Consider the following 17,434-nt stretch of genomic DNA (forward strand, 5'->3'; position numbering starts at 1 on the left):
GTTTGTTCCCCTCAGAGAAAGAAAAAAAGGCTGCAAAAGTACAGGGAGGACTGGGAAAAGGAAAACACCTGGCTGGGAAAGTGCACGATAACGCCTATAAAGCGCACTGCACTGTGTGCCGGCGCACTTTTTCCATAGGCATGCTTCTATTGGTGGGCACATGAAGAACATGAGGGGCGTGAAAGCTCGGGGAACCCTTAACCAATTTCTTGTCCACCAGGCCACGGCAGAAGCAGATATGGTATGTAAACACTGGTTTGTTGTTTAAACCCTCTGGTTAAGGTTAATATGGGCATGTGCAGTGAATATCAGCGCTATGTGGCCAGAAGTGTAATAATATAATTTATTTTGTGTAATAAACAACTGCAAGGATAGATGATTACAACAAATAGATGAATAATACATAAAAGTAATACATAGATGAATAATGATGATGAGTTATGATGCGTAACCATGGGAACAAGCGGGTTTACAAACAGGAGCAGCTGATTAGCTTTAGAAAAGCTGAAATAATACCTCAGCTGAAGCCAATTGTACTAAATGCACTAAATGTGCACTGTTACAAGAATGATTTTGTTCTATTGTTTTCTATTAATTTATATAATTTTAAGTTAAGCAGGACAGAGTTCTTTTAAAGAAAGATTTACTTATATTCTCAAAAGTTAAGCATGACAGGCTTCTGTTTAAGAAAGAGACCTGTTTTACTGTGTTAATGTTGTCATTGTGAGCTAAAAATAAATGGCTAAATGATCATTTGTTTCCCATATGGTCATATCACAAAGAATATGCATCTGCTTAAATCAAATTCAAGTCAAATGGTTAAAGAATAATTTCACACACAAAAAAAGAGCTACCACACTGGGAAGGGTGAAGACAACTGGGTTGCCCGGCCCTGGCCACGAGGTGTCCCTTATTTATTTTTCAGGGAGTTGGCAACCCTAGTAAGAACTGAAAATATGAAATAAACACACGTAACCTAAGACTCTCTAAAAAAAATAGCATTTGTTGGCTTTTCATTTCGCCATTTGTTGATTCACTTGAAGAGCGAGTAACGTAATATTGGTCAAGTGATCAGTTTCATATCAATCTTTCGTGATGCACCGTCATATTTACATTATTTGTACAGTACGAATGATTTGCTTTGGTACCTGGTCAAACTTCAGCTCTCCTTAGTATGGCTGGCTCCGTCTCTCCAACAGCGCACTCACAGGCAGCAGCTGCCCCGCCCCCTCGCTCAGTCGCTTAGTGCCTGAGCTCGGATCATACCAATATCAGGGGGGATTCACGCACAGTCGTAAATTCCCACAGTGTGCACTATGTGCTTCGAATATTGTGTGTACTTTTTGTTTTATGCAGTTGTCAGCCAGGCATCTAACTATGAAAAATTACACTCCAAAAGACCCCGGGCTTCTGACAAAACAACCCGGGCTTAAGCCCAGTAAGCCACCCCCACGCTCCGCCCCTGCTCCTGCTGTGTGTTTATTGTCTCCTGTTGTTCATTTCATGCTTCACACTCGTGCTGTGTGATCTCTCACACAGCATGAGTGTGCTCTGTGTTTCTGTTACACGTCCCTAGTTTCTTCATTTAGTGCATGTTGTTGTATTGAGACTAGTTTGAGTTTATCAGGCAGTCGCATTCATGTTTCCACACTTTCATTCATTCATTCACCTCAAAAATGAATTGGAGATTACTGATGGATGAGTGAACAGATCAGAGACTCTGTAGACTTTAATTTTTTTAAGCTTTCGAGTCATCGAGAGGCTCCATCAGCTCAGTGGTGAGGTTGTTGTCAAAGCCCTCAAAGCCCTTTTAACCAATAGAGCTCATCCAGGTCTTTAACAGAAGCTGCAGGTTAACTCTACAGATCCAACAGCAGCGTGATAAAGAACGATACATTCGTTCAGACTACAATAAACACATTCAGTTACAGAGTCACAGGTAAGGGTCTCATACTGTGATGTAGTGCAGGAACGTTAATATTTACAGTAAAGTAGAAATGAAGCTGGTTAAAGACAAAGTCAGGCTGACATTGTGTGAGAGAGGAGTGCAGACTGCATTAATAACTAACATGTACACTATAAACACAACTGCATGAAGGTGAAATACAAACCATGTTTGGGCTCTTGTGGCTCACAGGTGAGTTCAGGCTGAAGACTCGTCATCCAGACTGATGGAGAGCAGCAGGAAGCACTTCCTGAAGTAGCACTAAAGCTTGTGAATGAATTGTTTCACAGCACGTGCAGTCCCATTAAGAGATTAAAGACAAATAAAAGACTTTAAACGAGCCTCACATGTACAGGTAGGGAGTGGAGTGAAATTAAAATGGGCTAATGTGCTCAGACTTGTTGCAGTTAAAGACGTGCTGCAGCACAAGCTGCAGACTCATAATGGATGCATCAGTAACCCCACAATAAAGTGCGTTACAACAATCCAGCCTAGATGCAACAAAGGCTGTTTGCATCAAACAGGAAGTCGCCCCGTGTCTTTTATTGCTAGGAAGGAAGCCTTTTATGCAAGAAGGGAGCAAGAAGGTGAGATGTTGAGGGGATCCTCACATGCATTATTCTCTCTCATGGACAAAATGATTCAAAGCTGTCCAGAGAGACGAATCCCCGATGCTGCTAGAATGCTTGGTGATCAATTAGCTGAAGGTGGTGATGGACACTTTCATCTTCTTCCCGTGCTAAACCACCATGCTTAAAAGTGTTTGAGTTCACTGAAGGCTCAGCGTGAGCAACATGTTGTGAGGAAGTCTGTTGTTGCGTGTTGTCTTCACTGATCTCTGATGTATGTAAGGCTCTGGTCTCCTTCTCTGTGGTCCTCTGATGCTGTGTTGAAGCTCTCTGTGGACCAGGGTTGTTGCTCTGACTGCAGCAGCTTTCCTTTGGTTTGCTGGTGGTGTGCGTGCTGATCCAACATCAATGTGCTGTGACTGGTGAACAAATGCACATGTGTGTAACCATGTTATTGTAGTTTTACTTTGTCTGCACTAAATGAGTCAGTTTGGCCTCATTTTCACCAAACAGAAACTTGTTTCTGTGACTGAGTTTGATCTCATCTCCTCTGCACATGTTAATGTGACTCATCAGGTCCAGCTGCCCATCAGGAAGCTTCTGTGTAGAACAAAGGAGGTGAAACGGACTAACTCGGTGGGGGAGGGGCTTCCTGCTTCCAGGAAAAGGTCCGGCTGTGTATCCTTGCTGATGGTCATCATCAGTGTGTGTGGAGTAAACAGCTATAACACAGTGGTCAGCACAGACTCCTGACACCATCACCTTCATCCTGAGCTGATGGAGTCCTGACACCTGCTCAGTGTGTTTAACATTTTTCTCTGTGTGTGGATTTAAATGTTTGTCCGTTTGTCCTGCAGCGTCAGCTTTTGGTCCTGCACAGTGCTGCGACTCTCAGCTTGTGTTTCTATCCTGCACGTCTCTACATGATGCTCCTGAAACTGTTTCCTTTCCTGCTTCATCTTTTTCCTTAAAAGGAGTTTAGACCGCGAGTCGTTGCTGATAAAGGGAAGTGATGGACTTTCAGTCTGTGCTGGTGATGATGAGCAGCTCTCAGGCAGGACCAGTATCATGGGCATGAACAGAGTCAGGATCAGCTTTACCATAAACACAGACAGCTGACAGATGTTGATGTGATGAGCTGTTGATGCTACATGTCTGCTGTGTGCTGCTGTGATTGGGCAGCTCTGCATCATAGGTCCACCCAGCAGCGTACACAGGCCTTGAAGGGTGGAGAAGGAGGAGCTTATCAGAGCGCACTGGGATGGAGCTGTTGTGCAGTTGCCATGGTGATGCTAGCATAGTATAGTGTGTATATGTGAGGACTCAGGAGAGGCCCTCTCTCTCTCGCTGTCTTATTTCTTGTGCTCGGCCTCGTTGTGTTGAAGCTCTGACACCCTGAGGTTACTTTGCACAGACTGTTCATGTCTTTATCACAGAGCAAACTCCAGCAGAGTCAGCAGATCCTCATCTCCCCACCACACGTTTCTGTGGTGATGCTTGAGTCAGAGTTGGTACATTTTCAGTCAGCGAGGAGGAAAATCCTCTCAGTGGTTCCTACTGAATAATGTTCAAGAGAAAAGGTTTCATTAAAGTCAGAGTTGTGATTTTCCGTGTGTAATGTTGCTGCTACGGCGATTTCCTCCACCCAAACTGAAAGCAGCTGAGTGCAGAGGCAGCAAGATAAAAGCATCACTGATGAACTTTAGTTACACGCAGTAAGAACATGACTGTGACTGTAATCTGATTACTGAATGGATTAGAGTATCAAGGACACGCCTGAATTCTGTCTTTGTGCTCATTGTTGCTCTCAAACTGTGAAACACCGTCAGCTGACAGAAGAAAAACTACACCTGCCAGTGTAAACATTCATTTACTGTAATGATCATCCCTGACTGTCGTCCATCACCGTGTGTTGGTGATAAAGTTTATTTATAAATCTCCTAACTCACACGAGTGTTTACTGCATGTTTCAACAGCTTTAACTGTATTCATATATATTGTTAATATCAGCCTCCTTTCATGTCTCGTGGACCGAACTGTTCAAACAACGTGGGACAAAAAGGCTTCAACTTTTTTCACAAGTCATGATTTTGGGTTATTCTGGAAGCATTTTGACTGAATTTACAGGTAATATATTGATTAGAGTTCATTTATTCTTTCGGTGTTGTTGTCTCTGTTTCCTGGGTGAGGACGTGCTGGATTACATCTCTCGGGTGGACTGGTGGTGTTGGGAAGACGGAGGTCTGGGCTTCTCTACTTGGAGCACACGAGCAGATAATTGGAAGAAGAAGAATCAGGAAGTTGAAATTCTGACTTTGTGTTTTCAATGGTAGAAAAGATGTTTCAGTCTTCTTTTGTCCTTTGCCCTCACACACTTAGATTGCTCCTCAGAGGCAGGGCCGTGCAGAGACGTTTGAAGGGGCTCAAAGTTAAAAAACCAGGCTGGAGAACAACAACACATTCATCAAGAACCTCATATGGAAGCACATCATGTTACATCACTGTGATCATGTGGGGACGATGCAGAGCAAACGTAGCCGGTGTTTTACCTGATGGGTACAATGTTGCTGTCGGTCTGAGACATTACAGAGTCCACAGGAGAGATGGGAGCTGATTAAACACGTGTTATGAGATAATAATAAAATGACAGTGCTTGGAAACACAAGGCAACAAAACTGTGAGAAATCAACTCTGCCTGTGAATCACTGTCTGACTCTCTTCCTCCTTCCATCTTCTCTCCACGTGCTGCCCATCTGAAAACACTTTGCTATTGTATTGATCTGTTACTTAAGTATCCACACATGACACCTTTACACCTGATCCATAATAAAGTGATGATAGAAAATATTATAGAAACAGAGCCCTGCAGCTTACTGTGAAACTAAAGATGTTCCCTAAAATGGTGCACAGACCTACAGACCCCTGCCTGCTGTACCCAGTGAGCTGGCAGCTGACGAGCATCACACAGGTGATGTTTGTCGTGCTGTTGCACACACAGCACGCTCGTCTGTTTCAACTCATCAGTTGCCACAAAACAGCTGAACGTGTCCATAATAAGCTGACACTGCTGTGTGTTACAGGCTACAGTGTGCGCTGTTCACCTGCTTACTGGTTTCCTTTGCATCAGTCTGTCTCCCAGTTTGTCCTACAGCTCTGCACCACCCATGGGGCTCTTTGTGAGCTCGTTCCCACCTCGTAACCAGTGCACTCTGCCGTTAAGAGCGATCATTGGTTAATGGTAGTCATGTGACTGCTGCGAGCCAGCTCATTTTATTTAACAAAATTGTGATTAATAGTTAAATATTATTGTTGAGGGGCACAGACAGGACTCCACACACACATGAAAAGAAAAAACCCTCAAGAAAAGGCCACTGGTGGGACCCTGTGGTTCACTTTGCTGGCCTCTAGTGGGCACGAGGTGAACTCATCATGTTGGTGTCAGGCCTGATTTTTCCCTGCAGAGGAAACAGAAGAGTCACACCTCACACACACACACACAAACATGAATGAACTAACTAACCTTTGACTGTGAGCCACACCCTCTTGTATCTCCAGGCCTCCTTGCTGTTGACCTCACATCCGTATCTCCCAGCATCTCCCACTTTGAGGTGTCTCAGGGTCAGACTGAGGTCTCCAGACTTCAGAGCGTCTTAATTCATCTCAGTGCGACCTTTGTAATGGTCGTCCTGTTTGTCGGGCCGGTCAGAGCCGTTCTCATACACGTGGACCTTCATGTATTCTGGTTCATAACATTTCCACACCACTTCACTGTCGTCAGGCAGGTTTTCTGTGGTTTGAAAGGGAAGACAGATGGACTCCGCCCCCTCCTCCTCCTCCACCTGACACTCTGAGAGGACAACAAACAACGTGAGCATGTTAACATTTTACTTGTTATTGATGACACACCAGTCGTGGACTTTATGTTTTTACTTAATCCCCCAGTTTTTATGTTGATTCATAAAAGCTGAATCAACATAAAACGTCTACAGCCTGTTCATAGCCCAGCATCATCCTTAAACCATTGGCTGTCTGAGCGGTGTGTAGACTCATGTGGGTCTCTGAGATTCTGATGAGGAGAGACAGCATCTATCCAGCTTTGGAAGAAGCATTTAGGGAAATCTGTATGCAACACTGAGACCAGGATGTTTCCGGCTCACACGCCTCTCTGCAGACACCTGCTGCTGTTGTAAAGGTTTCCATCACTCGTCTCATTTTAGGACATTGGGAACGAGCTCAGGGTTTGTTTTTGCAACACTATAGCCGGGCTGATAGAGTCAGAGCTCTGAAGTCTTATGTGTGATTCTCTTACACTCATCTCATCTCATGAACGTCCTCACAATATCTGAACCACTACAAAAATGAATCAAATTTACAGTTTCCCACAAACTTATCTTTGAGCCTGGTTGATGCTTTAACTGCTGACATTTACCAGTTTCTCTCCCACAAACTACTTCAGTCATTACAAACCACTGACTTATCAAACACAATCTGTGAATAAGGATCATCTGCTGCACTGACCTTCGACTTTCAGCTCCACTTTTTTCTCCATCAGGACTTTTCCCTCCCTGCTGTAGGCGGTGCAGGTGTAGGTGTCCCTGTCTGTGTGTGTGGGGTATGTCAGGGTCAGACTGAGGTCTCCAGTCTTCAGCGGGTCTTCGATCATTTCTGTTCGGCTCCTGTAACGTCTGTGCTGTTTTTCAGAGTCTTCCTGATACACGTGGACTATCCTGCCATCTCTGTCCTTCCACACGACTTTATTTACCTGAGACAGGTGAACTGTGGCTTTGCAGGGCAGCTTGGCAGACTTCACACCTGAACCCACCTCTACCTCACGAACTGAAAGAACAACCAAGCACAACATGAGCTGCACAGCATCAGCAGCACACTTCCTTTGACAGGATGAAGTGAAATGTTTGCAGTAAAACATGTTGGACTGGTTCCAGTCTGAAACGTGTTCCTTTGCTCCATGAAGAGACTGCGCTGTGTTTGGTGTCCAATCAGCAGCAGAGCTGAACTGAACGTGTCTGCCAGATACCACAGAGTCAAAGCTTTCAGCGTCTCATGGTTTCACTGCAGTCAAAGCTGTGAAGAGTGTAAAAGCTCGAGGGAGAGGTGGACGCAGTGTTTCTGTAACACTCATCACACATCTGACTGCACTTACAGTAAACCATGGACAGGGTAAGACATGGACCTGCTGTCCTGATGTTACTCTGTGTTTTCTGAAGTCCTGCTTCCAGCCTGGAGATGAGCTTCTTCAATGGTTGTCACAGCTTTTTCTATCCATGGGGCCTTTTTTCTTTAACTATTATAAGACTAATCCATCTGACCAAGAGAAGGATCATCAGAGGAGAGCTGAAACTAACAGGTGTGGTTATTGATTGCACCTAACTGTTATGTTATCAGTCAGTTGCATCATCAGTGGATAGCAGGATGGACACTCCTGCAGGCACTTAGAGCTCAGCGCGTCTCCTCACTACCAGCTTTAGTTACTTTCTGTTAGCCTATTGTTGAAATCTCCCAATTCTTTGAATCTTTGGGCTGAAGGAAGGACAGTACTCGGTGTATAAATGCTCAATCAACAATCATTTATTTCCATACAATTCAACACTTATGAGCATTAGAACCATCATGATGGGGAGACATGCCTGCAGAGGGTCACAGCAAGTCTCAAAATGGTGACGGGTTGCTCAGCTTCTTATAGCCTCTAGCGGCCCCCACCTAGTCGTAAAAGCCTAAACATTCACATTCTTTCTCTCTTACTAAGTTATGACCTCGGCTCCTTGTTTCTCTGCTCTCTGTAAGGTGGGGGTCTGTCTCTTCTATTATCGGCACAAGGTCCTCTGCACACAACATTCTCTTCATGATTCAGCAGTATGAAATGTCAAGAAACAGTGTAACACATTCAACAGTGTCGAGTAATACAGGTCAATCCAATAGATCTAATGATTTTCACACTCTTTTAAGTCAGAAGTATAATGCAAACTAAAACTACATACTGATCACACCATCTAAACTAAAGGATAATATCTGTCCTACAGCTGTTATCATAATTCAACTACTTTGATTACATATATAAGGTAACATGTGGTAACAGAATAATATCACACTATAATGATAATACCAGAAACTTTGGCCCTTCAAACAAAGAGTCGGTCCAGACGTCTTGTACAGGATAACTGGGATCTAACAGTTCGTGGTAACCATCAGTGATGTAAAGATCACTAACAACTCATTCAGGACAGAGACGTCAGCTATGGTGCTGTCAAATCACCAAATCAAACTTTGCTGATTACCTTCAAGGTTCTGATATTTCATCAGATGGTCCAATAAAACACTCACCTTCTTTGTTCTTTAACGTTTTGTATCTACAAGACAGCCATGCAGCAAGCATAACAGCCAGAAGAACCAGAGGAACCAGGACACCTGAGAGGACTTTGAACCAGACTGCAGAACGAGGAGGAAGTTCTGTGATCGACACAAAACAAACAACCTGAACATCAACCAACAGATTTTTAGAACTTGCCATTAGCATGCATCTGACCTGACAGCACTGACCTGTGACCTTCAGGTCTGCATAGGTCTTGTTCCGATCTTGTCCATGCTTGCGGTATGTGCAGGTGTAGGTTCCACTGTCAGAGACTGTGGGCTTCCTCAGAGTGAGGCTGAGGTCTCCAGTCTGCAGAGCCTCGGCTCTCAGTGATGTTCGACTGAAGTAACGAATATTCTGATCTTTAAAATCGTCACCACTCGGCAGACGCACGTGGACCGTTGGGTCCTTGAGCTCCTCACGGTCCCACACTGCTGCTGTGGACTCAATGGTAACATCAGCTTGTACCTGACAGGGCAGCAGGACAGACTCCACCCCCTCATACACCTCCACCCCTGAGGCATGCTGGGAACCTGAGGATAAAAATATAAAGCAGGTGAGTGCTGTGATTTTGTAACAGCTGAGAGACACAGGACATCAGGTAAAGTTCCAAAGAGTTTCCTGATGGTTCACAGATGAACTAAACAGGTAAAGAGGAGCCGACTGAGTCAACAACCAGGAAAGTGAGTGACTGAGTAGAAGCAGACGTCCTCTGCACATGTGCAAACATGTCAGCCTGTCTGACTCTGAGCCGTCCCTCTGATGGACACAGCTCTGATGCTGGAACATTTTGTGGATTTGTGTGTGACATGTATACCTATATAACTATATAGACTATCTATCTATGTGCACTGAACATAGATATTTTAACTTTCACGCAGAGTCTTAAGCACATGGTTTATTAAGGGGGTACAGTAACAGTTGATGTACGGGGAGATTTCTCCTGAGTAACTCAACCTCCCCAATACACACTCGTCTTTCATGCAGCACAACCAAAACAGTTACACTGTATGCGTGTCTGTGATTATGTCATACGATATAATCACACACACACACACACACACACACACACACACACACACACACACACACACACACACACACACACACACACAGTGAATTTCCTTTCAGTGTGGAGATGATGCAGCAGAATTTAGCTTTGTGTTGGGTTCTGATGAAAAACAATCAGTAAGGTTTCGTTTGTATATTTACAACAATTAATGCAAAATGAATCAGAATAATCTGAAGGAAGCTGACAAATATGTAAAAGATGCCACTGTGACATGAAACAGGTGAACAGCAGAGATGCAGTTTGTTCACAATAAGTTCAATATGACCTAATGTTATATTAACAAAGTTACCATTGAAATGTTAAGATACTGAAGTAAAAAACTGAAGACACTTACTTCAACCTTCAAATATAAACAGCTTCTAAACAAACTGCTGTGATGTTGTGTTTCATGAGTCATCAACCTGTTCTTCATGAGCTGCTTCAAAATGAATAAAACACTGAGATCTGAGTGAATGTGTGTCAGTGCTTTATTCATGATGAACTAAAACCTCACTGAGCTTCATAGTTCTCAGTTATTTGAGCCACATGGTGGGATCCACCCTGCATCACCCGAGCAGGGAGGGCTTCATTCAGCAGGACACAGAGAGCAGACATCAATGCACTGCATATATAATAACCTGTGTGTGTGTGTGCGCACATGCATGCAGAGTATCAGAGCAGCTTTCTTACCGAGTAAGAGGAGCATCAGCATCAGTGGCATCTTCATAAATCTGATCCTCAGTCAGACACACGCAGCAGCACTGCAGACACTCCCAGAGGCTGCTGCACAAACACCAGCTTACTTTCACTTTCATTTTCATGCAAGGGTTAAAAATGATTGATTTTTAGTTTGAGATTTATTATTATTGTTGTTTTTCTGTCCTGTTCAGCAGCTTTAGAAGGAGAATTATGATCTGAATGCTTCGTCAGTTTATTTATCTTGTATGTGAATAAATAATATGTATTGTGTAACAGTGTTTGAGCTGACAGGCTGGGAGGGGCAGATTATCAAGAAGAAAGAACAAGCTAGAGTGAGAAAGAGAAAGAGAAAAGAGGGAAAATGTGCAGTAAAGCTGTTCAGAGGCTCTGAAAGATAAAATTATCTGAGAGTCCCGATCAAAAGTTTAAGACTGCTTGAAAAATGTCAAAAAAATCCTGTTTTGCTTGGTTGGATCTTAACAAGGTTCCAAGTAGAGCTTCAACATGCAACAAGAAGAAATGGGAGAAAACAGTTTTTGAGCCTGCAATTTATTTAAAACAATGCTTAAACTGAAACAGGCAGTTTTACAGCTGATCAAAAGTGAAACTGAACAGGAACATGCAACAATATAACTATGACATAAACATGAACCTGAACAGTGAAAAGCTCTGTGATGTGATGTGACTGGGCATGAAGACAAAACAGACAACCTGACAAGGAATGAACAGAAACACAGAGACTAAGGCTACGTCCACACGTACCCGGGTATTTTTGAAAACGCAGATTTTTCTGTGCGTTTGCACCTTTCCTCCACACGTAAACGGCGTTTTTAGTCACTGAAAACGGAGATTTTTAAAAACTCTGGCCAGGGTGGATATTTTTGAAAACTCAGTTTTTGCATTGACGTGTGGACGAGAAAAACGGAGAAAACGCAGCGTCAAAGGTGTGCGCCTTTTTTGACGTCACACTGTGCGCCACGTTATTGTTTCTGTGAAATGAATTTCTACAATACTGTTACTTGTACTCTCTGCAGTGTTTAAATGCTTACATATACACACAGTTACTGTCCCTCCACACATACGACTCGGTTCTGCTTCTATGTCCCAGCTTTGTTTACTTTTTCCCACCGAGGCTTCTAGACTTCTGATTGGCCAACATTTCTGCACGGTTAGGAATCTAGCGCCACCTGCTGCTTTGGCATGTTCATAGCAGCGTTTTCCTTCATTTCTGCCTTTATGTGTGGACGGGATTATTTTTTTAAAACGAAAACGGAAAATCTCCGTTTTCAAAAACACCCGTGTACGTGTGGACGTAGCCTAAATGCACACAAGGAGGTGATCAGGGGAAGTAGAAACACATGAGGAAACAGCTGACTGGAATACACCTGATGACCAACGTTCCCTGAAATGTTTCATGTGTCTGAACACACAAACTCCCTGAGCAGCCCTTGGACCACTGTGAGCGACAGCAGACGTGTGCACTGTGGTCACGCCAGCATCCAAGTTACATGTTTATTAAAGTAATCAAATTACAGCATTTATGTTAGACTACTTTTAATTAACTGCTTTAGCTCACTTACAATGAAAAATAAAATCTTGTTCATGACCTGTAGCATGTTAACACTATTGGAAGTAAAAATAACTTGAACTCCAATTTTGAAAACACAACTTTCTTTCTTTTCTTTTTTTTTTTAAATAAAGCTCTGACTTGTATTCTGAGTCTGTGGTCTAGGAGAGAGTCTGTAACTCTGTCTGCAACATACAGTAAATAATGACCAATGTTGGCCAATTAATTATATAGTTACTTCTTCAAAAAAGTTACTGAGATTTGATAAACAAAGTTTTTTGCAGCCAAGGCGTTTTTTAAACAAACATTTCAAACTATTTACAGAACAATCAGCTGTTCTGCATCAAATCTGATGCCACACAAATTATTTGTGCCGCTCCAAAAAATAATTTGTGTGCACTATGAGATGAAGGAGAACAACAGCCTGATACCTGCAGGCCTGACAGCAGCAGATGTATCACTGCTGTAACACCTGTAACACTCAGCAGTCGCCTCATTGTTCTGACACACAACACAACTATTGACTAGACTATACACTAACTACACACTAACTACACACTAACTACACACTAACTACACACTAACTACACACTAACTACACACTAACTATGCAAGATTTGCGCTAAACGTCGCAAATCTCTCACATCTCAAAACACCGCCGTCACTCCTAAAACTTCCTCCTGTTTCTTAACAACTAGATGCCACGTTTTGATTGGTCAACATGGTACATTTTTTCGACCAATAGGAAAGGCTGGGGGTGTTTTGTTTTTGTTTTTTCTCACAGGCTTTCGAGCGTTTTCCTTATTAAAGGCATGTTGTCATTTAAGAATATATTTTATTGTTTATTAATAAACAGCACACAGTGGTCCCGCTGTTCATCCGTCACTGCCTCTTTTTTTTGATTTCCTTTTTTCTGCACAGTACAGCATTGCATTCTGCAGCCTGATTGACAAATCTCCTGCGCTTGCCAAATTTATCATGTTTGGTTTTGATAACCATCGCGTCCAATAGAAAAAACAGCACAAAAACACCCATAACTATGAGCCTCATTCGGAAATAGACACCTGCACCGCGAGGGAAAAAGGCGCACGAAAGTGGCGGGCAGATGAAGACAAACCGCGGCATAATAATACTTTTACGTTTTGCAATCTACAAAGGTTTGCACTTTGAGAATCAATTGTGAGAACTGTGGCCAGGGGCTAGTTATTCTGAGAACCCCTGATTATATCCTGTTTTTGTTTTGTTTTTTTCAATGTTGAAATTAAAATCTAGTAGCAGCCTTCTCATTTCTTTGTGTTTTGTGCTGTTTTACAGGCCCACAGAGGAGGACGGCTCCGAGGCAGATGAGGGACGGGTCCCAGGACGGTCCATCGGCGGTGGAGCTGGCCATCCTGGTGTCCCTGAAGAGGCCACACCAGTCTCCAATGGAGCATTTCCTCCTCAGCCTTGTTCCTGCTCTGGAGAGCAGCTGGTCCTTTTTATTCCTGTCTCTCTGTAAATTCTTATATTTTATATATTTATGTTTAATGTTTTTCTGTTTGAGACTTTTAATATTATTTCAAATAAATGTTTATAATGACTAATGTCTCAGTTCTACTACACAGCAAATGTTGGCACACGACTCGACACATATAGAATTTATTTCATATTATACTAATGACAAAATATACTGATACAGTGGGATGCAGAAGTTTGGGCAACCTTGTTAATAGACATCATTTTCCTGTATAAATCGTTGGTTGTTACAATAAAAAAATGTCAGTTAAATATCATACAGGAGACACACACAGTGATATTTGAGAAGTGAAAAGAAGTTTACTGGATTTACAGAAAGTGTGCAATAATTGTTTAAACAAAATCAAGCAGGTGCATCAATTTGGGCACCACAAAAAAGAAATGAAATGAATATTTAGTGTATATCAATGTGTGCGTCTCCTATATGATATATGTGCTGCACAGCACAGAGGGAAGTTCCAGCGCTCCTGGAATCCCTCTGTGATGGACCGCCAGTCTCCAGGTGAAGGCACAGCCATGAAGTCGTCCACTAGACAGTAGGGCTGCCACAAACGATTATTTTGATAGTCGACTAGTCACCGATTATTTTTGCGATTAGTCGACTAATCAGATCATCATCCATTGGACGTAAAACTACAGCTTATTGCACCAGCAGCATCTGCTCTTATATAACTATCATTAGCTTACAGCTTTAAGTGTTTAAGGTCTGTGCTAACTAAAAATAAAGACAAGATGATAGTTTATTAAATTTTAATGAAATTTGCAGATTGTTTCGGTGAAGTTTAATAAACTCCTTGCTTTCTAAAATATAACAGGACACCGGAGTAAATTCTCAGCATCTCACACTTCTGATAATCAGCTGTCTGCTTGACGTTTATTCAGCTGTGTAAAAACTATAACTTTAATCTCAGACAAACCGATTTACTCAGGAACAAATAAAATACTAAAAAAAAGCCAAACAATAACATTTTAAGTTATCTAAGTGACTCATATATCATGTTTAACCTGAGTAGTGAAAGACGGCGGTGGGTTTGCAAACGATCTGCGGGGAGTCCGGTGTTCTCACGGCTCTAGTGACCCTTGACCCCGGCTAGCTATCGAGCTAGTGGGTAACAGACGTCTCCGAAAATGTCGGAGAGCTTTTGAAAATATGTGGTGTCCTGATAAACTGAGCAGATATTTGAGGTTTACACAGCTACATTCTCGCCTGAAAACATGTTAAACGTTTATTTTGTAACCCAGAAAGAATAATAAGAGTAATATTAAAACTAACTAGCTGCCGCCATTGTTGGAAACTGCGCTGGGCCGCGCTATGAATTCTGGGACACAGCTTCTTCTTCTTCTTCTTCTTCGGGGTTTAACGGCAGCTGACACATTTCCAGTTCACGCGCGTTAAAATATGATATTTTGGGGCGCGAGGGATTTTTCTTGGACACGCGTAGAGGTTGCGAATGTGCAGGCGTCAAGTTAGGGGCGTTTGGGGATTTTTTCACACGCCCATCGCGTTCGGTGTGAACACACGGTAACACAGTGTGCTGAGTCTGTGCTATGAATATGTTGCAGTGAGTACAATGTAAGCATTCACTGCATTTACAGTACCTACACCCAGTCACATGTGTGGTGAAGATACAGAGAATGAAATATAATTATTAATGAAATAACCATCCATCCATTCTCAGTGCTTCCAAGGAGGAAATAGAAGCCACTGATGTCAAGACCATGCATGGAGGGTTTCTCCCCCAGACCAGCACCCTGAGGCTGTACGCTAAGGAGAAGGAAGGGGGCCGGGGACTGGTGAGTGTCAGCATCACAGTCCAGGATGAGACAACAAACATCCAAGAATACATTGGGAAGATGGCCCCAACTGACCGAGTGCTCAGTGAATACCTCAGGCAGCAGAAACCCAAGAAAGAGGAGGGAGACGAGGAACCATCATGGAAGGACAGGCCCCTGCACGGTATGTACCACCGGCAGATAGAGGAGGTGGCTGATATCCAGAAATCCTACCAGTGGCTGGACAAAGCTGGACTGAAAGACAGCACAGAGGCACTAATCATGGCAGCACAAGAACAAGCTCTGAGCACAAGATCCATAGAGGCTGGGGTCTATCACACCAAGACTGTATTTATATCCAGGCTGACATGGAGTTCAGGGTTCAACACTCAGGAAAGTGTGAGACCTTCCACACTGACAGAAGCTGCTGCACATGATTAAACTGTTGTTTGTTAAAGCCTCACAGATCTGAGAGCAGAGCTCAGTGGGTGCACGAGCCTTTATACATGAAGCGTTTCAGGTTCATTTAAATCAGTGTTTCTGTTTCCAGCAGAGCAAACATGATCCAGCTGTTTCACATGGATCTGTGTGGATGCAGCAGCACCTGACTCTGTACATCAGGTGGGTCACATGACACCTGGACATTCACAGCATCGTCCCTCAACGGAGGGACCGAGTGTTTCTTTCTGCTTTAGAAAGCTGCTCTCTGTACAAAAACAGGAAGTCACAGCTCTCTGCTCTGTGATTGGCTGCTTCTTACTGCAGCTTACTTCACTTCCTCTTTATTGGTGTTGTTCTTACAGCTCTCAGGCGATGCTGCAGCGCCCCCTGGTGACACAAACTCCTCCCTCTGTCTCAGAGGTCAGAGGTCAGCCTGCTGCTGAGGGTCTGCCTGTTTATGGACTTCCTGTCACAGACCCAGGTCTCAGGGTGGATGCTGGTTTCTGATTGGATGGTGCAGAAACCCAGCTTCCTCCAGCCGAGATAGAAAAATCAATATTCTAATGTTCATGTTAAAGCAGTGAGTCTGTGGATTCATCACTCTCTGTGGGTCGGAGGCTCCAATGATCGTCTCAGCTGTTCTCACCACCTGCTGGATCTGGACTGTCTGAGGCGTCTCCATCAGAAAGTCCAGGATCAGTGTGGAGGTGTTCAGGCCCAGCAGGAAGTCTATCAGTGTCAGCAGAACCCAGTGTGAGCAGCACTTTGTGAGAGCGGGAATGAAAGGCTGAACTGATCAGTGACTGGATCAAACAGTCTCTGAGTAAGACCTGACTCCTCTGATTCTGTGATGCTTTAATAAAACAGTGAAACATTACAGAGCAGATACTTCAGTGACACAGAGTCAGTCACAGAAACAGGATTGAAGTGATCCAGGAGTGTGAACTGTGGCTGATGAGAGAATGATTTGTTTATTACGGTTTATTCTGTGCTGCTGAGGTTAGCCTGAGAGTGCTAACAGTCTGAGCTCAGCTACAGCCTTAGAGTGTGAGCACCAATAAGCTGTGATGGAAACAGGAGCAAACTGAATAAATACAAACATCATGCCTCCAAGACGAGTCTTCACAGACACAGAGCTGATCTTATCGCGATGGTTCTCAGATCTCAGAGAACGACTCTGCCGACAACTTCTTCTTGGCCAACACCGTCAACGACTTTTACTGCCCTTTTTATGAGCCATCAAGCAGCCTTCATACCTCCACCAGCCCCAACAATAGAGACACCTCTGACACTAATTTTTGATTAAAGTGTTGTCTTGCAGTATGTTTCGCACTAAGTACCACAGCAATTCCCTAATGTTGTAAATCTGCTCAATGTTTGGCAATAAAACCCTTTTCTGATTCTGATCTCGAAGGAAATTATGTAACAGCTGTTGACAGAGGAAGATCAAAGCTTCTTTAAACTGTGTGAACCTCAAAAAGCTAGCAGAGGGTCTGCTCTTCATCCA

At 43.3% G+C, this 17,434-nt stretch overlaps 1 pseudogene; it reads right to left on the reverse strand.

Moving 5' to 3' along the window:
- Window positions 1-6,029: 6,029 nt before the first annotated feature.
- LOC146712245 (uncharacterized) lies at window positions 6,030-10,659 on the reverse strand (annotated as a pseudogene).
- Between the last annotated feature and the right edge of the window lie 6,775 nt (window positions 10,660-17,434).

This window comes from Copadichromis virginalis, linkage group LG3, assembly GCF_057382275.1.
Source record: "Copadichromis virginalis isolate Kocher_CV1m ecotype Utaka linkage group LG3, C_Virginalis_male_GT1.1, whole genome shotgun sequence".
NCBI classification, from domain to species: domain Eukaryota; kingdom Metazoa; phylum Chordata; class Actinopteri; order Cichliformes; family Cichlidae; genus Copadichromis; species Copadichromis virginalis.